The sequence below is a fragment of the Sphaerodactylus townsendi genome, linkage group LG01 (assembly GCF_021028975.2).
Source record: "Sphaerodactylus townsendi isolate TG3544 linkage group LG01, MPM_Stown_v2.3, whole genome shotgun sequence".
In the NCBI taxonomy this organism is placed as follows: Eukaryota; Metazoa; Chordata; class Lepidosauria; order Squamata; family Sphaerodactylidae; genus Sphaerodactylus; species Sphaerodactylus townsendi.
The window spans coordinates 176,586,489-176,612,302 of record NC_059425.1 but is presented as its reverse complement, the minus strand read 5'-3'; the positions used below and the strand labels follow the sequence as shown (position 1 = coordinate 176,612,302).

At 46.4% G+C, this 25,814-nt stretch overlaps 1 protein-coding gene across 4 annotated transcripts in view; it reads right to left on the bottom strand.

Moving 5' to 3' along the window:
• AGAP1 (ArfGAP with GTPase domain, ankyrin repeat and PH domain 1) overlaps nucleotides 1-25,814 on the bottom strand; it is a 426,302-nt gene that overhangs the window by 31,951 nt on the left and 368,537 nt on the right. The window lies entirely within an intron of this gene.

Below are 25,814 nucleotides of genomic sequence, written 5' to 3'. Positions count from 1 at the left end.
TGTGCATGGTGATTGGCTGGATGTAAGTCCTGAATGGAGATTGGCTGGAAGTTAGTCATGCCTGGTGATTGGCTGGAAGTGAGTCCTCTCCATCTTCTAGGCTTGCTCAATTATATTAGATAGAGATTATGTCTTCTTTTCTAAGGTGCCTCCAGCAGGTTCTCTGGAGAGACAGCAGAGAGATTCTCTTAATCGATAAATTAAATAAAGCCTGGGCGTCACCAGAGGCATAAACCTTTGTCATGAGCAGAAAGGCAAACCAAAGGGTTTTGCATGAGCTGGTAGTGGAACCAGTGCCACCAATCATATGAGTGAGCTATTTCAGAGAGATGTGATGCAACATGCAACACACAATGTTCTTGAACCACTCCCAAATATCTCAAAGGCCACCAATTTGGCGGTCCAGGGGGACTTTATTGAAATCCTTCTGCAAAAGACATTGTTGGAAAGGCTTGGTATCATTTCTCCCTGGCTCGGCCTGACTCCCTCCTCCTTTGAGACTCTCAATCGCCACCACAGAAGAGCAGCTATCAGTACAGGAATAGGAAAATTCTAGAAGGTTCCTGAAGGATCTCATCCATATATGTCTCTGTTCCTCTCAGCTTTTCCAGGCCTGCTGCCCTAGTTTTCCTGTGAGCCAAGAGCTCTACAAATCAAGTCCACACAACTTTTGCTGAGCATCATCATACAGTAATCATCATACTTTCTGTCCAAACTGGATAGCCCCCATTCCCCTGCTGGCTTTCTAAGATCATAACTAGTTTTGTTGTTTAAAGCTGCTCAGGGTAAAGACAGGGGGGTGCTCATATAAAAACTGTGCAAACCTCAGCACTGAGAAGAATAGTGCCCCGAGCTCCATATTCTGTCATTGATTGGAGCTGAACATGCAATCTTCCCCCAAGAAAGTTACCTAGGAAAGATTTACTATGCCCAGTGAGTGGTATTTCAAGTAACTAGCATAAGCATAAGCATAAGCATAAGCATTTTATTGTCATTGTGTACGCACAACGAAATTTACAGCAGCATTCCTCGATGCACACAATTTCAGACTCATACAATTTCAGACTCATGCAATTTCAGACTCATACATCATCATCCTCCACCCATCCCTACATAGCCCCAAATACATCAACTAATTAAGAACCCCGCAGTAACTGATCAGTGTATCTTAGCTGCTACAGAACCTTTGGTTATATTGTGGTAGAATTTTGGGTTGTACACCGCCCAGAGCTCCCCGGGGATAGGGCGGTATAGAAAACCAAATAATAAACAAACAAACAAACAAACAAACCTGTTACCACAAAAATTTCCATTACTACCTTTGGGTCAGCTACTTTCATTTGGACAGTCCAAGAGCTGGGGTCTGAAAAGCTTGGCAAACTCCAATTCTCCACTCAGAAGAAGAGGAGTTTAGATTTGTACCTTGCTTTTCTAAACTGTAAGGAGTCGCAAAACTGGCTTACAAACTCCTTCCCTTCCTCTCCCCACAACAGACACCTTGTGAGGTAGGTGATGCTGAATGAATTCCAAAGAACTGTGACTAGCCCAAGGTCACCCAGCAGGAATGTAGGAGTGAGTGAACAAATCTGTTCACCAGATAAGAGTCTTGAACTTTTTCAGGGTGCAAAAGGCCTGTTCGCAGTAAAAACGGCCTGAGGAACTACAGTTCCCAGGAGACCTTGGGGCTCACAAGGTCTCCTGGGAAGTATAGTTCCCATCAGGCCGTTTTTCTGCGAACAGGCCTTTGGCAGCCTGAAAAAGTTCAAGAAAAAGGAAAGGAACTAAGGTAAGTGTGGGAAGGGGGGAAGAGGGGGGCACCGCAGGGGGGGGGTGCTGCAGGGGGGCCACGAGGGTGTGTGGAAAATGTACAATGCACACTGGGCGCAGTTTGGCCCAGCTACGCCTCTGATGTACACTAAACATCCTGCCAGCCAAACAGAAAATCAGGCCCTTAACTGTGAGTGAGAGATGTTTTCGGTCCAGTTTGGCACACCGTTTTCTCTGTGCCTGTGTGTACTATTGGAAACCACTGTGAGGTGAGCACCATCAGAGGGTCTGGCTCATGTGTCGCTCTTGGAATAACCTACCTTGGGAGGGGGCGTAATGTATCTAGCACCCAAACCTGAACATTCAGGGGAAACCCCCCCTCATTTTTTTAAAGATCAAGAGGGCATCAGCCCCTCCATAAGAGCGGGTGTCTGAGCCACCACAGCTTGCCTAATTAATGACCCCGCCGGTCGCAGCTGGAAGAGCTGGGCTGGGGGTGATTAATTAAATTAGCTGGCAGAGGAAATTACAGTGGAAAAAGCCAAAGTTTGATTGCTCCATAATTAACCACAGTGCAAATAATATCTGCATCTATAACTTCCAGCAATGAGATCAGAAGCCAATTGAATTTGGCACTGATTGAAGCTGTAAATATCCTGCGGTGAAAAATGATAGGTTTATTCTGAAGGGAAAAGTTACAGAAATGGACATCAATGGGATGCAGCAGGCAACACACGAGGAGACGTCACACGGATCAGGCTTTTATTTCGGTGATCTATTTCCCTCGGCTGTGTTGCTTGCGGACTAATTTTTGTGTTTGTTTCTTTGTTTCGTGCCGATTCACGAAGGAAAATAAAGGGGGGACAGTCCGAACTACTGCCAGACATATTACGCAATTCACTCCCCAAATTCCCTTTTAATGGAACCATTGACACAGGAAGAGAAGATTGGACATTTTAGCCAAAACTGAATTTCTCAGGTCCTGCAGGACTGTTTTCTAAATGGGCATCCATTAGCACCGTTTTCCAAATAAAGACCCTTAACAGTCATAGCTCCCTTAACACTCACGGAATAATTCACAGAATCACTGTCAGTTCCTTTTTCAGCTATAGCATCCACGGACCAGCCTTCACAGGCAATGTGAAGATGTGAAAATGAATCTAGCTCATTCTTTGCCAGCATTTGGTTGGAAAGGCACACGTGTAGAAAGGCATGTGTATGTTTTCACTCGTGTTGTTTGAGCCCCAGCATACACAATACTTGGGGGCAGTGGTGGGATCCAAAAATTTTAATAACAGGTTCCGATGGTGGCGCCGCCACACACACGCATCTCCAGTCCCTATTGGGCAGGGAGGTTGCTTTAGTAACCCCTTCTCGGCACTCAGAAAAAATTAGTAACCACTTCTAGAGAAGTGGTGAGAACTGGTTGGATCCCACCTCTGCTTGGGGGGCCACATTACCCCTGTCTGTTTATATACACGTGGCCCCAGCTTGGCCCCCACAGACTGTGTGATCCACCATTCTTCTTATTTGTTTATTTGGGCCTGTCTATGTCACTTTTGGAGGGTATAGCATGGAGAGGACAAGCTTGTCAGATCTCGTAAGCTACATGGAAGCGAGACTACCAAGGAAAGCTTTGCGGAGGAAGGCAATGGCAAACCACCTCTGTTCTCACTTGATTTGAAAACCCCTTGCTGGGATCGCCATTAGTTGGCTGTCTTGACGGGACTTTACACATACACATGCCACTTCCCCTCCCTAAGAGGTCCAGAGTGGCTTACAGAAAATTCCAAAATACAATTTAAATAAACAAAGCAAAGAACACCTATTAGCACTATTTCTCTGGGCCTGTAAGGCAGAGCTGTTCTGCCAGACTTATGGTTGAGGACAACAATGGTATCCAACTAGCGGGCCTCCCCTCCCCTCCCCATCCTTTCCCTCCCCTTTTCCTTCCCCTTTCTTTAGTCTACGGTGCAAAATTTATGGGGGGCATCATTCAATTTGATTGAATGGAGGTTAACAGCGCCGAGATATGGATGAGCATGCTTTGTTGATTTTATTCTTCACGAATTGGTGTTGTAAGATGCCCTGAGCCCGCATGGGGAAGGGCGGCCCATAAGCTGATTGAAATAAAAATAAATAAATATCCTGGGCTGGTCCACTGAACTGCCCAACACGGGTTGCAAGTGGAGGGCCGAGAGCCTTTAACCGCACTCAAGTTAAAGTAAAGGTAAAGTTTCCCCTTCAGTCATGTCCGACCCTGGGGTACCACTGCAAGCAGTGATTTCATAGGCAAGCCGTTTTTGTGGGGTAGTTTGCCATTGCTTTCCCCGGCTATTCTTTACCCGCTAGCTATATGCTAGGTACTCATTTACCGACCAAGGAATGGAGGGATGGCTGAGTTGACCATGAGCCAGCTGCCAGGATATCTGACCCGGGGGGGGGGGGGGGGCTTGAACTCCTGACCGTGTGAGTGGCAGTGCAACCACTTAACCACTACGCCACGCAGCTCCTTACACTCAAGTTAAGTACCTGCAAACAGAGGAATAAGCTCCTCCCTGATGGTACAGAGCTGCTACTAGCAGTGTCTTCCTGCTCTCTGTTCTCCATGGTGGGGTTTGGGTCTTCCTTTGAGTTTCACACTCAAACAACCTTGACCAGCAGTGCGCAGCCTCCGGATGGAGAGCCAGCTGTGGTCATACAGCAAAGGTCCTTCGATTGCCAGGAATCTGACCCAGACTGATCATCTTATTGATAAAAAAATTTTCTTCAGCCCCAATGGCTTCTAAAAGCAAGTGAATAATGTAAATGGTTATGGTTGGTTGGAGGAGAAAAACCCATGGATTCTTAATGGGGAAGAAGAGATGGGGGGGGGGGGAAGAGCAATTAATTTGTGGGGGGAGACAATGGATGGTAGGGACTAGGCTAAACCATGTTTTGGGAGTGGCAATACACTGAAATCAATAAAAATTGTCAAGGCAAGTGTTTGTCAAGAGAGGAATCACGTATTACAGAAGGGCAGGAGAAGGGAAGCAATGAATCGATATTCCACACTGACACAGTAAAAATTATAACCAAAGTTTAGAATAGGCAGTCACAGTAAAAATTATAACCAAAGTTTAGAATAGGCAGAGAGAAGTTTTCTCTTTGCCTCTCAAACCACCAGAATTCAGAGTCATCAACCACACTGTGTGGGAGTTAACAGCAAGCTGTGCTTGGCTGCCATTTCTGCCATCACGTAATTCCGCCTGCCCTGGGTAAGCACCTTTTCCCGGCCTTGTCATTCCCTGCCTGTGAAATAAATAAATGAACTTCTGCATATCAGAGGTGTGGCCGTGGCCAATTACTCAAGCGAGGTGCAGAGGTTGCTGCTTTCCTTCAGGAATGTGCATTCGCTTTTGTATTTTTTTGGCAAGTCAACAAAGGACTATGGCAGTGATGGTGAACCTTTTAGAGACCGAGTGCCAGGGGCGGAGGGAGAGGGAACTGCGCCCGGGGCATGCATGCATCTGCGCCCCTGCCACGCCCCTGTCCAACCTCCAGGCCCCTGGAATGCCCTCACCACGCCCCTGAGGGGGGCATGCCCGGTGCATCATGCATCCCCCGTCTCCTTGGTGCTATGTCACTGCCAAGTGCCCAAACTGGGGCAAAGGTGTGCATGCCCACCGAGAGGGCTCTGAGCGCCTCCTCTGGCACGCGTGCCATAGGTTCGCCACCACTGGACTATGGAGTCTCCGTATGGACTCTGCACCCATGCCTGGCATCTGCCAGGATGTAGTAACTTAGCAGCCATGCCTATGTGCTGGTTTTTGCCTGTCTTTGCTGAACCTCAGGCTGGTGATGTCACTGCCTTTCTTTGTTGCAGTCTAATTGCTATCTGGAAACAGTGGACTTCGACAGCATGGGCCTTTGATTTCTGTGGTCCTGGAGGTGTCAGTGCTGGCACCCACCCTCCATGCAGCAGGACACACCAGAGAGAAATGTCCATTCTCACTACATAGTCCTAATCCGCACATTTACGGATCTACACATGGTGTAGAGTATGCTGAGAATTATACACATTGATTATTATCCATACCTATTGTTTTATAAGGAATGAGGGTGGCATGGTATAGACTGATCTTGTCAGAACTCAGAAGCAAAGCAGAATCAGTACTTGGAAGGGAGAGCTGAAAGGAGGAGCTTGCAGAAAAAGGTAATGGCAAACTACCTTTGCTTCTCACTTGCCACACATCGGCTGTGACTTGACGGCACTTTGCACACCTGATAATACATTTTGGTTGCAATATGGCGGATCAGTTACAGAAAACAACCGGGCACCTTTAAAAAGACTAAATATTTATTGCGGTTCAGGTTTTTATGACATCCCCTTCCTCCAATCCTCTGCATTCTGGATATAGGTAGCTACCTATTCAGGTAGCCACCTCATGTTTCTGGTAAAGTGGACTCTGGCCCATGATCATTTAGGCAACAATAAACATGTTGGTCTTTAAAATGACACAAGATTTAATAATGTTTGTATTGAACTAGAATATCCTTCCAAAATATATATCTATTTTTCTTCATACTCACTTGCTCAGCTCTTCCCCCACCCCACCCCCACCCCCACCCCCACCCCCCGGCAATTCTTTCAACCTTTTCTTTTCTTGAGGAAAAACTCTTCACCTGCAACATTTCTAGTTGCGCATCCTTGATGTTTTGTGTAATTTGATTTCAGCTACCTGAAGGGTTCCAACCATGATGTCAGAAAAATTATGCGGCGGCTGAAAGCAAGCTTCGTGGGGTGTGGATCCAGGTGCCTTTTCAAGCTGAAATAGGAGGAGGGCTCAGCTTTTCCTTTTAAAATAGGAGTACACAGAGGAGGGAAACTAAATCTTTCCTTCGCCTTACCTTACTGAGCTCCGCTGTGGACTTGGGATTGGGGAAAAAACTGCATATAGCAAAGGGGCAGAGGAAGGCAAGGGGGTGGGGGAAAGGGGCAAGATTTATGTTCCCTTGCATGCACACTCTCCCAAATTTAAGAGCACAGGAGCAGTTGTGTTGGATCAAACCACTGGGCTAGAAATGTAAATTTAAAAAAAAATATCAAAGGAGAATTTTGGAGAGCAGCTGGTGATTTTTTTTTTACACAATTCCTGGTTTCGTGGGAAAAAACAGCATGATATTCTAGGATTGTAAGCAATATCAATTCAGTCAGCATTTTTTGTGGGGAGCAGTGATTAATATTGTGCAAGACTGTTGTTTCATAGTAAACTAGTACACATTTTGGAGAAAGATGCATGCTTATTTGGAGAAAGATGCTGGTATTCAGAAGTTGGTGCCTCTAAACATGGAAGTTCCATTTAATCCTCATGGTTAATATTCCTTAAGTGTCTGTCATCCAAGAATTTGGTTCATCTCCTTTAGAACCAGCCAGACTACTGGCCATCGCCAGACTCCATGGCGGTGAATTTCGCAAGATAATAATCACTTTGCGTGAGAATGCATTTCCTTTCACTCGTCCTGAATCAATGGCACGTCCACTTCAGTGGGTGACTTTGAGTTCTAGCATTATGAGGGTGAAAAAGTTCTCTCTATCCTCTTCCTCATGAGTAAGCTTACAAACCTCTATCATCCCCTTCTAAGTCTCCCGCCGAATTACGAAGCCCCAAACTTCATAGCCTAAGCAAAAGTGCTTCTTAAAAAGATAACCTGAGACTTGAGGAGATGGGAACAGATACAAAGAAAAGCGGATTCCTCCTTCGACCCCATCCATGCCTGGTTTGACCTTCAGACCTGTCCCAGATTTTTCTACAAGAGCATGACACATACTTCTATCTCTGAATTTCATATATCTTCTATTATGAAAGATCTCAGTTCCATTTGCTTCTGAACACAATCCTAAACCTCCATATTTGCGCACCAAGAAAATTGAAAAGAACCTCTGAGCTGGTGTACCACTTTAATTCACTTCCAACTTCTCCCCAAGCAAGTTGTCTTCTGTACAGTTGGTTGTTCTCCTCCCTTGAGCTAGATCCTCAGACACATTTCAAGAGCTGTGTGGGATGCTTATGGCTCAGAAAAAGTATGAAGCTATCTCTCCCTCAAGCACAGAATACCCTTTTGCAACATAAAGAAATCTCCCCTTCCTAAGGAACAATTACGATATTTACTAGTTAAAACAAATCTAAAATCAAACTAAATAGAACTAGAAAATGGAAAAAAACCCTAGCATCCCCTCACCATCTAGTTGTAGTGTCTCCAGTGAGGGATCTGGAGGGACCTTTGTTGAATGTTCATTAAATGCTAGTAAGAAATTACCCAGTCTAATTAAGGAATACATTTTCTTCCGTTCCCTGTACCTCCATTTTAGAACTTTCCACCGACTTTAATTAAACCCGCCCTGGAGGAAAGATTCAAGTGAAGCCAGAAAACTATTCAAAATGTAACAGGGTCCTCTTGGTCAGCTAGGAATCCATCGGTCCTGTATAGCCAGACTGCAATGCAGAATTCAGAATTAAGCCCTTTCGCGGCGTATGCGTCTGTGTTCGGCAGAGAGAGAGGATCTCTGTTTCTTGTTTGCCAAGTCTTTCTGAAGTTGAGGCAAGCGAGGCACAAACCATCTCTCAGCCCTCCCCCCAAGCTATCTAAGCAGAGATGGTCAACCAGCAGCGTCCACAAACATGTTTTGTTAGGTCATCTTTCCACACTTCAGTGGTGCGGTATTTTTTGGGGACACAGCACACGTGTAACACGTAAAACTGTTATTACACCGTGATTCAGTTTCCAGCTATGCTGTGGAAACGCAGCTATACTTTGGAAATACAGCTTTGCACTTACCTATGTAAGTGTACTTCATCGAGTGGCTTTCTGTGCAGACACACATTGGGACGGCGCTTGTGTAGGCCTGCCGTGGAAAGATTTCCAAGCTTTCTTGCTGCCCTGCAGCTCGAGAGAGTACTCGCTCCTTCCCGATGGTGATGAGAGGGGGAGGAGTGCTCTTTCCTCAGCTGGCTCGGGCCTGATAAACCCTCTCAAGGATCTGGCCTCTGGGCCGCATGTTCGACACCCCTGCCGCAGTTTTACCACCTACCTCTCTCAGAACATTGGGTTTTCTAAGAAGCATAATCTCCACAGCTTGTTTTTCCTTCGCCCTCCACATCTCCCCTCACCCTTGCTTGCATTCTATCACAGAGACAAGACTGGAACCATTTCAGGGCTACTCTTCTGATGCCCCCCTGGTGAACCAGGAAATACAGTATCAAGTGCCAACCACAGGTCGGACAGAATTGGCAACAAAGCATCAACTCTGTCCACTGGCACACAGAGCAGAAGTTAGAGATGAGTCAACATCTGTAACAGGCACCAGCTTCCATGTTGGCATTCCAAGAGATATGGGGGCATCACCGTTTGTAGGATTTTACTCTTGGCAGGCTTTGCAAAACGATACCATTTGCATAATTATGGCTGCCGAGGAGCGCTCAGGAAAGTACGGCCATTTCACGTGAAAGTCCTACATGCTGGCATGCCTGAAATAACACATTAAGCATAGTGATCTCTGGAAGATCCTTGCTTATTGTTTATTGGCCACCTCCCCAGAGTCCCAAGTGAGGCAGCTCACAAAGTGAAACAACGGATGCAATATGATCAACAACCGTAAAATTATCAATATTACAACAAGTCATAAAAGTGCAACATTAAGCCGCCTCAGGCTGCAAACGGACCATAAAAACGGCTTTAAAGGATGGTACTCCTCACCTAAAGCCTGGGTAAAAAGAAGTATTTTTTTACTTGGGGCGTAAAATACAGTGCAGCAGGTAGGTATCAGGCATGCTTCAACAGGAAGGTTGTTTTATAGTCAAGGTGTCACCGTTGAAAACACCCTTTCTCTGGTCACCACTCACACCTCATCTTTGAAAGACAGGGCACAGACAGCTGGACTTGGAAACAGGACCTCAACCGGCTGACTGAACAATATGGTAAGAGGCAGTGTTTCAAGTACCCCAGTCCCAATCCATTTAGGTCCAGACCACTGGTTCTCAACCTTCCTAATGCTACGACCCTTTAATACAGTTCCTCATGTTGTGGTGACCCCCAACCCTAACATTTATTCATTTTACAGATGGAGAACACTGATGCAGAGAGTCTTAGGATTGTTCGACCCCCAAAGGGGTCCCGACCCCCAGGTTGAGAACCACTGGTCCAGACCCAGACCCAGAATTGTGAACTGTGCCTGGAAACAAATGGCCAGCCAGTGCAGATTTTTTTATCACATGGGTGACAAGATCCCCAAACCCCACCCTGACAACAGTCTAGCTGCCACACTGTGGGCTGGTTCCTGGATCATTTTCAAAGGCAGAGCACATTATGTAGAGCATGTTACAGGAATCTAACCTGGATGAAAACAGAGCATAGATAACTGTGGCCAGATCATACTTTACAAGGAATGTTTGTAGCTGGCGTTGTCATGACGTCACTTGCCAGTCATTGTCGCACAGAGAGATGTGCTTGTTCTAATCTGTGGATTTATACATGCGACTTAATATTTACTAATCAGCAATTAACTGTAATGCATCCTGAGATGAGTTAATGAGGATGGCTCAGCTACGGTGAGGGACTGAATTACGATTCTCTGTGTGCATTACGAAGTCTCCTTAACTAACAGAACTTGCTAAAGTATCCTATGTAAAAAATCTGTGCCCCGAGCAGCTGTTTGGTCCACGGCGGCACAGCTGTCTAAAGTTTATTGGCACTAAATGTCATCCTTGCACACAAATTGGATGTCTGGAAAACCCAAAGGCACATCTTGGTCTGTTAGTGCCATCATACACAATCGCGCTCCCCAACAAGATGTGAAAACTGTAATGGAAAACGTCTACAAACTCTGGCCGCAGCGAGGATTGGGGCATGCCCGCTGACAAGCGCACCGCAATGACAGAAATCTACTCTGAGTTGTAATTAGTGACACTGTCATTTTTGGTTGCTCCTGCCAATTAATTTAGCCTGTCAAACAGAAAACATCAACATTCACATGATAATTTATATGTGGGGAGATGAGTCTCGCAAAGCTGTGGACGCCAGTCAGCAGAATTCCCTTGGAGCGCTTAAAAATAAAATAAAGGGAATGGGGGTGTGCGTGGTGGGCGGGAAGAAAGTTAAACTGTCCTTGTTATAATTGTTAACGCTGATCGCTCAAGTAGAAGACGGGCTGATTAAAACTCCAAACGAGCCTCTAGCTCGCTTCTATCTCAGAGTCCGGAATGATAGAATCAGAGCTGAGTTTATTCATACCATTAAACCCCAGAGAACTTAATTGAAAGAAGAGCACAGCCCGGACCTTGACAAGCGGGAGGTCACAGTAATTGCTGCCGGACATATTTAACATTAAGATAATCAGGCCATTAATTACCCTTTGGATCATTAAATCAGCCAGTTGCAAAATGAAATTTCTGCCTCTATTACTCACTTGAGAGACCACAGGGGTGGCTTTTAATTTATCAGTGAGCTTGAGATACAAAGGACCAGGCACGGGGAAGGAGAAAAAGGGGGAGAGGCTGGGGGCTTGCTACAGCAGAGGCAGGAATATCAATCCGCCATGCTTGGTGATTGTGGCAAATTAACTAGGTAAGATAACCTCGGCTTCTAAAGGCAGAAGCTGGGGGTATGTAAATAGATGAGGGCAGACCGGGAGATCAGAAGCTGCACACCACTTAGCAGGATAATAAAGGAAATCATCCTTGATTATCAGTGCTAATTTGGACACTGCCGGTAGCTTGTTATGCGTGTTCTGAGTAGCATTTAATTAATTCAATTGCTTGTTAATGAGGGAAGTGACATGTGGGGAGCAGATGCCACCCAAACTGCAGATGGGTTCTGGTCAGCCCATCACAATAAAGTATTTTTTTTTAAAAAGACCCACCTACCCCCCCTCTAAAATGGGAAAGGTGTCAAGCATGGCAGAAAAGGCAAAAGGGACCAAACACTGACCTCGTCAGGCAAAAAGATTGTAAGAAACAGCCAGGTACGATCTGTTCCGAGAGGCTACATCCGCCATAGTACTTATATCCTTTCGCCTGCAACTCAAGACTAACGCCATAATTTTATGATCTAATTGAACGAGGCAAAGAAAGGTCAAAACGCAGCTGTTTACATCCCAGCCACGAGCCCTGGAGAATCTGTGCTTTTGAGAACCTGCCCTCCTCGCCTCGGTTTCCGGCTGCAAGAGATACACGCTGTTCTATTTACTTATTTATTGAGAACATTTGTTATTTGCCTTTCCGCCTTGTGGGACTCGGGGCGGATTGCAACGTAGACAAGATACATCGAGGAGAATACATTAAAAACGCGAAAATTTAAAACTACGGTTTAGGGCGGCGGGAAATTAATCAAAAGTGGTTCTAAATTGAACCTTCCTCAGCTGTATCCTAAAGAGTGAAAAGGGGGGGCGTTGTTCCATAATCATGGAACAATCTAGAAAAGAAGCCCAGTGCCAGAGGCTGGTATTATTAAGTCAGGCTTCCTGCCCTGCCAGAGGCCCACTGCCAATCAAATCTCCCAAAATTTCTGTAGGAGACGTAGTGGCAAGGAGAAGTAGGTGCCATCTAAAATGCTATGGACCTGAAGCAGTATTATCACCTCAGTGAGACTGAAGCTCATGTTCAGTCCACTGGTACCTCAGCTAAAGGGATTCACCACCTCATGGGAGTGAGACCTTCCACAGAATGAAGTGCTCAGAATCACATCAATTGAAGAGTGAGGAGGATTTTCTTCTTCTTCTTCTGCCACTGGAGGTGTGGCAGAAATAAAATTGGCTCATGCTCCAAAGGCCCACAAAATCCTGGAGCTGGAAAGACGACCCAACTGTGCTGCTTGTGTCAGCTTCTGCGTGCCTCTCATTCAGACATCTGTGCCTCAGGGACCCAGAGAGCGTGGCCATTCCTTTAGGAAACCGTGTCGCCTTCCTACCCCACAAGAACACAGTCTGCTAAATACTTCAAGCTGCATATGCATAACATTGTTTGAGATCATTAAATCCGGTTAATTTGTGAGTAGGGATCAAATTGGATTTCATGTCTTAAGGTAAAGGTCAATTCCAATAACTGCCAACTCCTAATTCAAAGGTTCCCAGATAGAATTAAGAACTTTTTTCATTTCCTGTGACCTTTGCTAAACGGAAGAAACACTGGGAAATCACAACGTGAACGGCCTGTCTGGCAGAAACTGACACAGAAAAACAGCCGCGACAATTTGTGATGTTATCAAAAAAAGAATGCAGGATATAGCAACATATATTTCCTGCCAAAAACCAAAACAAAACAGAAGCCCATGTCTGCATTTGGCCATCAGGTGAGTGAGCGCGTATGTCTATGGCTATCCTGTTAGACGTTTGCAATGTTGACTGGTTTGACTGACTTCCGATCCTCAAACTTAAAAGAATGCAATAGAAAAAACAAACAAGCGAAGTCATGCAACTATTCGGTCTGTCTTGAGATAGTGACATCAAGATTTCCTGGGCAATATGTTGGGAGTTTTGCTGAGCTAAAAAGGTTCCTTATGTGCTTAGTTTCTCAGTAGTATGGACTACCCAAATTCAGACCAGGGTCAAAAGCCCAAGCCCAGCCTAAAAGGCATTTGGCAACAGTATTACAGTGGAACCTCGTCGCCTTTGGTTTTTGCTGGTCGCCCCCGGCCGTTTTTTGCCTTTGGTTGACGCCAGCGCCTCAGTTTTTGCCTATACTTTTTGCGTAAATTTACGCTTTTTGCGTAAATTTGCTACCCTGTTTGCGTAGCACATGCACAAACGGCGTGGCCTCGGTTTTCGCCGGTTTCAGTTTTCGCCGAGCGTCGCTGGACAGATTACCGGCGAAAACCGAGGTTCCACTGTATATACACAAAGATGACCCAGAGGGGGAAAGAGGTGACCTGCTGAATGCCAGATTTGCATTGAATGCCAGACTGCCAGGGAAGCTCCCAAACGCTCACACATATCCTATGCATCTCTGCTCTCCCTGCAGACTTCCCTTATTAGCCCTCCCAAAACTGTACGATTTTTACCACACAGAACTCTGTCCCAGCGCGGCTGCTCATCAGGCAGTATTTCTTGGCTACCCCAGACAACAATCAATGCTTTAGGTGCATTCTAAAACATTATCAATAGCAACTGGAGAGGAAGAGGGGTGTGTGTCTTGATTTGAACCCTGTTTCGTTTGATTGTCATAACATTGATCGGCTCTCATTTGACCCACACGACTGAGGGAGGGTTGAAGGGCAAGTGCCCCCCAGACATTAAATTTAATATTGAATACACTTAGGGAAAAAAATGTCAGCTTGTCCACAATCCATACTGAAAGATTTTTCTTTTTTTTTTCTCCCTTTCCTGGGAGTAATTAAAAAATGCTTTTCTTGACTAATGATCCCCCTGTTTAGAAATAGGAAGTCGATATTCCTCCTGCAGCAGCCAGCTTCAATTTGTCACAATTCTTCCAAAGTTTAAGAAGTGGTTCTCGGGGCTTCTTTGGTAATTGCTCAAGCCAATTACAAGGGTTCTAACACTGACCTCATCAGTAGTCCACGGCCAACGTTCCCAAGCCAGCTGGCTTGGCTTTGCAAGGTAGTTTCACTGCTGTTCCACACTGTTTTGTGGGGGAATCTTGACAATTTTTTTTAGTATTATCACTCGCATCCCAAGGTTACATGAGCACTGCTGGTTTTCAGATTTCTCCTGGGGCGCCCTGGCACCTGCACCCACAATTCCAGGACAGCCTGCTCCTCACTTCTGGGTGTAAGCGCCATTACCCTAGGGTTGCCAATCTGCAGGTGGGACATGGAGTTCAGATGGAATTACAAGTGATCTCCAGAAGACGGAGATCAAGTCCCCAGGAGAAAATGGCTGCTCTGGATGGTGACCTCTGCGGCATTATACTCCGCTGAGGTCTGAGAGCCAGTGTGATACGAAGGTTAACAGCAGCAGACTGTAATCTGGAGAGCCAGGTTGGATTCCCTGCTGCTCCGCATGAGCTGGAGAAACAGGTGTGATTCCCCACTCTTTTACACAAAGCCGGCTAGGTGACCGTGCCAGCATACCTTGGCCATGCTGGCAGGGGCTGATGGGATTTGCAGTCCATGAACATCTGGAGAACCACAGGTTGCAGACCCCTGGACTAGTCACAGTTCTCTCAGAACTCTCTCAGCTTCACCTACCTCACAAGGTGCCTGATGTGGGGAGGGGAAGGCAATTCTAAGCTGCTTTGAGATTCTTTATGGTAGAGAAAAAGCAGGGTATAAAAACCAGCTCTTCAGGAACAAGGAGAAGCAGTGGCGTAGGAGGTTAAGAGCTCGTATATCTTATCTGGAGGAACCAGGTTTGATTCCCCGCTCTGCCACCTGAGCTGTGGAGGCTTATCTGGGGAATTCAGATTAGCCTGTACACTCCCACACACGCCAGCTGGGTGACCCTGGGCTAGTCACAGCTCTACGGAGCTCTCTCAGCCCCACCCCCCTCACAGGGTGTTTGTTGTGAGGAGGGAAGGGAAAGGAGATTGTAAGCCTCTTTGAGTCTCCTACAGGAGAGAAAGGGGGGATATAAATCCAAACTCCTCCTCCTCCTCCTCCTCCTCCTCCCTACCACCTCCCTACCTCCCTCCCTCCCTACCTCCCTGCTGTTGTTGTTGTTGTTGTTGTTGTTGTTGTTGTTGTTGTTGTTGTTGTTGTTGTTGTTGTTGTTGTTGTTGTTGTTGTTGTTGTTCTTCTTCTTCTTCTTCTTCTTCTTCTTCTTCTTCTTCTTCTTCTTCTTCTTCTTCTTCTTCTTCTTCTTCTTCTTCTTCTTCTTCTTCTTCTTCTTCTTCTTCTTCTTCTTCTTCTTCTTCTTCTTCTTTCCTCTCCGCAAGCTCCTCCATCCTAGGCACCATGCCCTGGAATCTCCCAACCTGAAGCGGGAAACCTTAGGTTGCCAACCTCGGAAAGGATCTCTCTCTCTCTCTATTCCTTTAACATCAACTAGACATGTAGCAATTATCAGGAGATGTTATTGAGCTCCACGCCACGGAAACGCTTCGACTACTCACTGCTGCATATTCAAAGTGTATTAAAAGGACAGGACGCTTTTTCGCCTTAGCCAATTGGCAACCTTAACTGTTAAGTGTAAATTGTTTCTGACTGCCAGGCTCTGGCAGTGATACTGCAAACATGAAGCTCGGCTGAAATATCCGAGCTGTCACAACGGCAGTGAAAATTACAAGGGTGGAGTCACCTTCCATAAATTTATACCCTTTGAATTAAATGTTATTTTCAGCGGTGAAGAACTCTGAGGAATCGGCTTACCTGTCCTTTGTCATGTCAAAGGTTATAAAGCCTGTTATATTTTTTTCTCTGTCAAGGAGGTCAATCTCTGTCGATCTCCCGCTCTTGACAAAAAAAGCAGCATGGGAAATGGATGGTTCCAGCCACCTCCTAGAAATCCAGCAGCCCATAGGGCCGTGGTGGTGAACCTTTGGCACTCCAGATGTTATGGACTACAATTCCCATCAGCCCGTGCCAGCATGGCCAATTGGGGCTGATGGGGATTGTAGTCCATAACATCTGGAGTGCCAAAGGTTCGCCACCACTGCCATAGGGAATGCCTACGCTCTTCCTACACAACGAGCTGAGAAGACCAGAGTTTGGCAGATGTACCTGAGACCTAGAAATGCACTTTCCAATCGTACCTAAACTTATTTTGATAGTTTAGCAATAGAAATGAACTATTTGCCACTTGGTTTGTATATAACACTGTATTAACTGGGCTCCGGCTGCTACTCCCTGGGTAACACAATCGCAGGAGCTTGTGAGAAACCTGTGAGGGAGGGGCAATCCAGGGGGCAGTGAAGCCTTACCAGGCCACCTGCCCCACACTTTGCCAGGCTCCTCGACCACCTACCATTCACGCTCCTCTTTATGTCTGTAGACAACTTTTCTTTGTTTGGGTTTTTTAAAAACCTTGCTCCATTTTTAAACTTTTATGTTTTTCTGTAAACTTGGGGAGTGGGGGTGGGGTGTGTGCTCCAGATCGGTAGAAAATTTCTCTCTCTTCAAGGCCCTAATCCAGTGGTGGCAAACCTATGGCACGGGTGCCAGAGGTGGCACTCAGAGCCCTCTCTGTGGGCACTCGCGCACAGAGTTCATCATGTGCGAGGGGGATGAAAAATCACCCCCCCACACACACACATATCTAGGCTGGCCTGGGCATGATCCTTTACCTGGGAGTAAGCTCAGTTGCTGGCAATGGGTCTTGCTTCTGAGTAAATCCTCCTAGGATCGTGATTCACCCATTTGAAGCATTGCACGGTTACTTCACTAAGCTTACTCCTGAGTAACGCGTGCCTCGGAGCCAACCATTTTTTCTAAACTAAAACCTCAGTATTCAGGTTAAATTGCCGTTTTGGCACTTTGCGATAAATAAGTGGGTTTTGGGTTGCAATTTGGGCACTTGGTCTCGAAAAGGTTCACCATCACTGCCCTAATCTCTGAATTTAAGGCTCCAGAGCTGGGGCCATGTTGAGAATTAGATTTAGTACCTCATTTCCTCCTGCATCTGATTTCTTCTTTTCCTGTTCCTGCCAGCCCTCATCTCCTTCTCCCCTTTCCCTACTTCCTTCACTTCTTCCCGCCATTCAACCAAACTTTCTTCAAACTGCCCTTTTCAAGTCTCCAGTTTCATTTGTTATTTGTTTACTTCATTTATGCCCTGCTTTCCTCCCCAAGGGAGGGGGGGGAGGCGTAAAGCAGCTTACAACATTCTCTCCTCCTCTGCTTTATCCTCACAACAACAGTAACATTATTATGTTTGCCTGAGCAAATGAGACTGGCTCACTGTCCCCCGGCAAGATTCGATGGCACAGTAGAAATTTGAATCTCCCAGTCTCTAGCCTAACAGGTTGTTGTGGACTTTCCAGGCTGTGTGGCCGTGGTCTGGTAGATCTTGTTCTTAATGTTTCACCTGCATCTGATGCAGGAACAAGATCTAGCAGACCACGGCCACACAGCCCGGAAAGCCCACGACAACCAGTTGAGTCCGGGTGTGAAAACCTTTGACAATACACCTAGCCCAGGGGTCTGCAACCTGCGGCTCTCCAGATGTTAGTGGACTACAGTTCCCATCAGCCCCAATTGGCCATACTGGCAGGGGCTGATGGGATTTGTAGTCCATGAACATCTGGAGAGCCGCAGATTGTAGACCCCTGATCTAGCCTGACATTCCAAAACTATATGACATGCTGGCTCTCCTTCCCTCCCCCTGGCAACCTCTCCCTGGGGAAAGTCTGGCCAAATTGCAAAATGTATGTGGCTGCAAGTCACTCTGGTGAGTTCTGTGGTGGCCCTCACGGTGCCCACCCAAGTTGTGAGGTAATTGCCTCTGGGCCCAGGTGAAGCACATGGCATCAAGCTGTTGGGCAGCCACCGCTAAACCTGTGTGAGTTGTGCAAACTGCATGACTGTGAGCAGTGGTGGGATTCAAATAATTTAACAACCAGTTCTGGTGGTGGGATTTAATAATTTAACAACTGGTTGTTTACTGTAAGGCCAGACATACTCAGACAAAGTTGACTTTATGAAAAAGGAATGAACTTTATTGATTTACGTTGCCCTAGGTACAGGATGCTGGAGCTGAGGGTTCTTGCCCTCAGTTCCAGTATATGTAGGGTGTGTGAGGGGCCGCTCCCAGAGTGTGGTGGGAGCTCCCAGAGTGTGGTGGGAGCTGGGGTTGCTAGAGAAACGAAACTGAAAGTTGGGTGATCCTGACAGTTTACAAGCACCATTTTAACAACCGGTTCTGCCGAAGTGGTGCAAACCTGCTGAATCCCACCACTGGCTGTGAGTTGCCCTGGCCTAGCCACGTCCTGTAAATGTCACAGCAGTGAGTTGCCCACATGGTGGCCCTCACTAGGCCCTAACCAACTTGCACAGTGGAAAGTCACCTGGGCGAATGCAGAGTGACCGGCTGATGGGCCTGGGTGAATTGTATGGCAACTTTGGAGGTCACCACCAGGCCCAGATGTATTGTGCAAATTATACAGTAATGAGTTGCCCAGGCCGGTGTACCTTTCTGGGGCTTCTGGTTAGCTACTGTGGGTAACGTGATACTGGATTAGTGGGCCGTTGGTCTGATCCAATGGTCATCTTCTTTAATGTTCTTCTTAGTCCTGTCTAGCTCTTACTTAAATACTGTCTGATTTCTAACACGTAAACCTTCTGCAATATTTCACAGAGGTGAAAGGAACTATCCTTTCCTGGATTCACTAAGGCTGTTTCCGCACGAGCGGATGACAGCGCCCCAGGGACGCTAAAAACGCCGTCCCTGTGGTGGCGTTTGCACAGCAAGCGTGCTGCAACGCAACAGCGCCGTGCTCAGAATGCCCAAGTGCCATAAAGATGCCACTGTTGAACCTCGCTCCACGAGTGAGGTTTTTCAACAGTGGCGTCTTCCATTTGCTGCCGTGCGAATGGCAGCAGGTGGAAGGCGCCATTCCCCCCCACCTTCCCTGAATGCCTTACCTTTGTCTCCTGGCTTCCAGAGAGGTCAGGGGACAACCCCGCCCCCAGCCTGCGACTCCAGAGTCATCACTCAGGCCAGGGGCAGGGGGGAGTGTCCCCTGGCTTCTGTGACACGCCGGAAACCAGGAGACGAAGGTAAGGCGTTTGGGGATGGTGCAGCCCGTGTGAAGGCTGCGCCGTCGCCTGCACCCCTACTGGGACCATCCATGTGAACTGTTTATGCCGATGCACCCCCGCTCAGGGCCCGTGTGGAAAGGGCCCAAAGTTCCATTTGCTTTTCTATTCTTCCCAAGACAGACTGGCATTCCTTCAAGGGGTTCCGTATCTCACTCATCTTCTCTGAATTTCTTCTCCAATTTCCCCATCCTTACACATTGCAATAAGCAGAATGGGCAGACACTCAGCTCCCCTCTCCCACACGCCTGTTCATACAACAGCTCTTGCTGTGATTGCTGAGCACTTTTCAGTCCTCCAAATCAAGCTTCGGAAGGCTGCAAAAAACAGTTATCCCTGCGCTAATTTTGGAGGCTTAAAACCTCACGGGACAGCAGTAACATAACTCACCATGTAGAACAGACTACTCCTCATGGAAAATGGCTTAGCGTGGTGCGACAATCCACTGTTCCTTTAAACAGTTACGAATTGCCTTTCTACTGATTTGTACCCAAGTTGCGGTATAATAAAAGCCCCTAAACTACTCCGCAATATGGTAAAGCAGTTGAAACAAAATCCCAACCAGACATTTGTAAAGGAAAAAGCTATAAAAGCTGAAAATGAAGGAGGTGGGGGAATAACTCTTAGAAGAGGCTCTTCTGCAGACGCGCTGCCAAAATGGAGTAACTCTGGTTTAGACAGCACAAGCCTTAATTCCACAAAAAGAAAAACTTCACAGTTTGGCCTCTCGACTAGAACAAAGTGCTGCTCACACGGGAGAGGGCATTTTTGCTAGTACGCTGAAAGCAAACTGTCCAGGGCTTTATTTATTTATTGGATTCCTTATACCGCCTACCCCCGAAGGGCTCTGCTAGTAACTGGAGCTACCCTGTTTCCCCTAATATAAGACATCCCCGAAAAATAAGACATAGTAGAGGTTTTGCTGAAGTGCGAAATATAAGGCATCCCCCAAAAGTAAGACATAGCAAAGTTTTTGTTTGGAAGCATGCCCGACGAACAGAACACAGAAAAATAAGACATCCCCTGAAAATAAGACATAGCGCATCTTTGGGAGCAAAAATTAATATAAGATTATATTAATATAAGTCTTATATTCGGGGAAACACGGTAGTATATAGCTAGTAACTGGAGCCCAAAACTGGAAGACGACATAGATATGACCAATACTGGACTAAAGTCTAAATCTATTTCAAGTTACACCTTTCTGAGCTAACTGAAGTTTAAATGAAGCCAATAGATTAGAAGGGCATAACCCCATGTAGGACTGCGCCGTTAATCTAATACTTACTATGCACTGTATATCAAAGAGAGCATAGGGTCAAATTAGCGACAAACCATTAGGGGAAGAAATCCCCCGCAAAATCACCATGGGTGGAAATATGAAGCCTAAGGGTTACTTAAAGGTGGAGGTCTACTGTCGCCCCTCTGGTCAAAACCAGGAAGCAAATCTTGAGAGGAGGAAGAAGAAGAGTTTGGATTTACACCCCACCTTTCTTTCCTGTAAGGAGACTCAACGGGGCTTACAAACTCCTTCCCAGAGGTGGGATCCAGCAGGTTCTCACAGGTTCCCAAGAGTAGGTTACTAATTATTTGTGTGTGCCGAGAGGGGGTTACTAATTGGTGATTTTGCCACGTGATTTTTGCCTTAGTTACACCCCTCCTCTCAGCAGTAGCGCGCAGAACTTGAAGCAGTCTAGCAGGAGGTGCACCGGCGTGCATGGCAGCCTGCGCCTGCGTGCATTCGTTTCCCGCCCAAGGACCGGCGCAGTGGCTGCGTCATTGCCACAGCCCCGCCCAGGAATGCCCCGCCCCCGGAATGCCTGGCCACGCCCCCGTCGTGTCCCGCCCAGCCCCATTGGCGCTACGCCACAGTTTGAATCCCACCACCATGGGAACCTGTTACTAAAATTTTTGGATCCCACCACTGCTCCTTCCCCTTCCTCTCACCGTTACAGACACTTTGTGAGGTAGGCGGGGCTGAGAATACACTGAGAGAACTGTGACCAGCCCAAGGTCACCCAGCATGCTTTGTGAGTAGAAGCGGGGAAACAAATCCAGCTCACCAGATAAAAGTCCACTGCTCATGTGGAGGAGCGGGGACTCAAACCCGATTCTCCAGACTAGAGTCCACCTGCTCTGAATTACCACACCACGCTGGCTCTCTGGAAGGGGAGAATATTAAACACCAAGTGACTTCAGCTACACTCACGCTGATCGGGCAAGCACATGCTCAAGTCATGTCATAGACAGAAGCTTACTAGACTTCATAAATGACTGTGCATTGGAACCAACTGGAGATGTAGCAGATCTGAACTGTGTGGTGAGTGGGAATCAAGTCTTAGTGCAAGATAAGAACATAAGAACATAAGAACGAGCCTGCTGGATCAGACCAGAGTCCATCTAGTCCAGCACTCTGCTACTTGCAGTGGCCCACCAGGTGCCTTTGGGAGCTCACATGCAGGAGGTGAAAGCAATGGCCTTCTGCTGCTGCTGCTCCTGAGCACCTGGTCTGCTAAGGCATTTGCAATCTCAGATCAAGGAGGATCAAGATTGGTAGCCATAGATCGACTTCTCCATAAATCTGTCCAAGCCCTTTTTAAAGCTATCCAGGTTAGTGGCCATCACCACCTCCTGTGGCAGGATAAGATAGAAATGTTGTTTCGCTGACTGAGAACATGGTCCGCAGTGCTACTGAGTTCAGCATTCATGTCAACAAAAAGTTGCCCCCAAAGGCCAAAACAATTACTTTCAATTTCAAAAGAGCGAACTAAACTGAGGAGGCGAGCATTGCCTGGCCTGGCCACCACTGGGAGACTGAGTGGGATGGTGGCATTGGCGGGGCGGGGAGAGGGACCGCTGTCATGCGGGGGAAGGTGGTTTTTCCCATAACTAAAAAGGTTTTTTTTCAGTAGTGGCATCTCCGTTATGGAATATCCTTCCTCTTGTTCGATGACATTATACCCCCATGAAATCCCTCCCCTCCTTAAACTCTACTTTCCCCAAAGCCAGTGTGGTGTAGTGGTAAAGAGCAGGTGGACTCTAATCTGGAGAACCGGGTTTGATTCCCCGCTCTGCCACTTGAGCTGTGGAGGCTTATCTGGTGAACTAGATTAGCTTGTGCACTCCAACACAAGCCAGCTGGGTGACCTTGGGCTAGTCACAGTTCTTCAGAGGTCTCTCAGCCCACCCACCTCACAGGGTGTTTGTTGGGGGGGGGGGAGGAGATTATAAGCCCCTTTGAGTCTCCTTACAGGAGAAAAGGGGGGGGGGATATAAATCCAAACTCCTCCTCCTCCTCCTCTTCTTCGTCTTCTTTGTCTTCTTCTGTGAAACTGATTAAATTGAGCACCAAACATCACTGCTTGGTTGTTTATTTGCTTCTCTTTTGTACTTTTGAGGAACGGCTGCGGGACAGCTGTTTGGAAATCAGCGGCTGTATTCAGAATGACCTCATGGTTAAACCTATGGGGGTTTGTTACTCCTGTATCTACAATACGTTTCATCCCTAATGAACACTGCATTTTTTTTTTACATCTGTACCTAGCCTGTGCAATTATTTTTGTTAAAATGAGCAGATGGGTACGAAACACAAGAAGAACCTGCTGGGATCAGACCAGGGGCCCACCTTGTCCGGCATGCGCTTTCACACAGCAGCAAACTGGTTGCTCTGAAAGGCCAAACAAACAGGCCCTCCCCTGCTGTCTATGGCACCCTTGACTTGGGTTAACCCTAACCATACAGGCATCTTTACAGCTTCCTTTCTTGGCTCAAGGAATCCACTCTATCTGGGTCTCAACTGGTGTGGTTCTAAAGTTTCCAAATATCCTGGAGAGATTTGGCTCTGTTTATTCTCTCTTTTAACTTCCTGAAGAATTCCCGCTGAAAAAAAACCTGATTATTTTGGACTCTGGGGACAACATTCCATTGGCACGAACGCAGGAATGAACAGCACCATCTGTAGTCACGGTTTCCAACTGGTGCAATAAAGTTTACATCTCGCACTGGGTCTCAGTCTTACTCAGCCTGGCAGAGTCATTGATTTCACTGGAATGTAGGTGGACACAAGTTTCTGGGGATTTCACCTCAGATTACACTGATAGACATCTTTCACAATACTGATATGCATATTTATGCTAAATTTATGCATATAATTATATAATCCCAGTACCTAAAAGCTGATTGGTGACCAGTCTCAAAAATGAACCAAAGATGGCACCAGGAATTCATTTTTCCAGTGCTAATAAATTAATGTAATAATGTGCGCTGGATATTATAGTGCACAGATTAATCTATTTGTCTGCTAATATTAAAGATGCATTAGAGATTTATAATTATCGTTTTACTACAACTGTAATAGAAGGTGGCGTAAAAACAATTAAGCATACCGTTTTTAAAGAACTGTTTTGCATTTCAGAAGGACGCACTCTAATACTGAAGCTTTTACTACAATGTATTGTCGAAGGCTTTCATGGCCGGAATCACTGGGGTGCTGTGTGGTTTCCGGGCAGGCGAAACATCAGGAGAGAATGCTGCTAGAACACGGCCATACAGCCCAGAAACCACACAGCACCCCAGTTTTACTACAATGTTTGGCGTTCGGGAAGCAATGAACCCAGGAAACAAAGATATTACGTTTGTCAAATACACACTTCCAAGTAGACTAATCTCATCCCTGCATGGAAAACTCTGCTTTACTCAAACCAAGGAAGGGCGATATTGTATTTCCTCACAGCCAGCGTTCACTAGCTCAAAGCCACAAGCAGCGATTCTTAAAAATTAACACTCATAACAGCATTTAATTCATAGTTCCAGTTCTTTTTCTACCAACACTACAATACATAACAAAATCAGCCACTGTCCGAGGCGACAAAGCAAAGCGGCAAAGGAAAAGGGCTCGCTGGATTTGTTCGCGTGAAACGCTCGATGAGAAACAAAAAAAAAAAAATTAGAAAAGGACCAAGGGTTAGCTATGTGAAATGGTCTTTCAAAGGATCTTCACAGATAATACGCCGAGACAGAAACTTAGCAAGAAAAGGAGTCTGGTTCCTGCTCCTCCTCCACCATATGCAACTTTAATACCCACCCGCAAGATACACAGCTCATTTGATAGTTTTCCCTCCATTCCTCTCCAGGCAATATAGATCGAGATGGCAAAGGGCAAGAGCCAAGAGGAACTCACTTGCAGGCATGAGAGTGTAATTTGATCAAGGGTCGGTTTCTTCAAGTGGAATCTCATCCTTACTGGTGTAGGCAACGGTAGGGCTTTCCTGGGCCCAATGTTCCAAAAGAACACGACACCCAATTTTTTTCAACCCCAATCTCTGTGTGTGAAGTGCAGTCAAGTTGCAACTGACTTATAGCAACTCAATAGGGTTTTCAAGGCTCAAGAGTCTAACGGAGGTGGTTTGCCATGGACTGCCTCCGCATAGGCTGAGAGAGTTCTGAGAGGACTGGGACAGCCCATAGTCATCCAGCAGGCTTCATGAGAAGGAGTGAGGAATCAAACTTGGTTCTTCAGATTGCTCTGGACTGTTGTGAACTTCCACAGATACATCAATGTCACTTAGTTGACAAAAATGTAGTGACAGGGGTGGGGTGGGGGGTGGGGGAGAAACCATGGTAAGACTACCATATGTCTTCATTCTCCTTTGCATCAAGACTTGCGTGACCATCTCTTCCGTTATAACCCCTGTGGACATTAAGATCTGGATCTTTTAACAATCCCTGGTCCATGCGAGGTCCGATTGGCCTCGATGCAGGCCAGGGCCTTTTCGGGCCTGACCCCGACTTGGTGGAACAACCTCCCAGAGGAGATAAGGACCCTCCAGGACCTGAAGGAGTTCCGCAGGGCCTGTAAAACAGAGCTGTTCTGCCAAGTATTTCGTGGAGGCCTGACCTAATGTTACCATCTGTCCCCTTTGGTTAGGTATCACCTCTGTGTGAATGGACGGCTCAGGAGTTGCTCATTGTTCTCTATATTCATGAATTGAATTTCAATTATATTTTAATTTAACTGAATTATCTGAATTTTAGTCACTGTGCTCAATTTTTAAATCATGGGTTGTCACCTTCGAGTCAGTTTTGGTTGTATTTATTCCTTCAGTAAATCCCCCCAAGCAAATTTGGGAGGGGCGGCTAAGAAATTCGATAAATAAATAAATAAATAAATAATAACTAAATAACGAGAAAGATACACAATTGGTCAAAGTCACACTGCTTTGTTTTCAGCACCCTTTTTCCACTTGCTTTGGGCACCACCCTTGAATGACCTAGTTGCTGGATGCTCTTACTATTTCAAGGTTGGTGCTGACTTTGGAGGAAAACCAAGAAGCAGATTCCCCGCAGAACTGTGAAACACCCCAGGA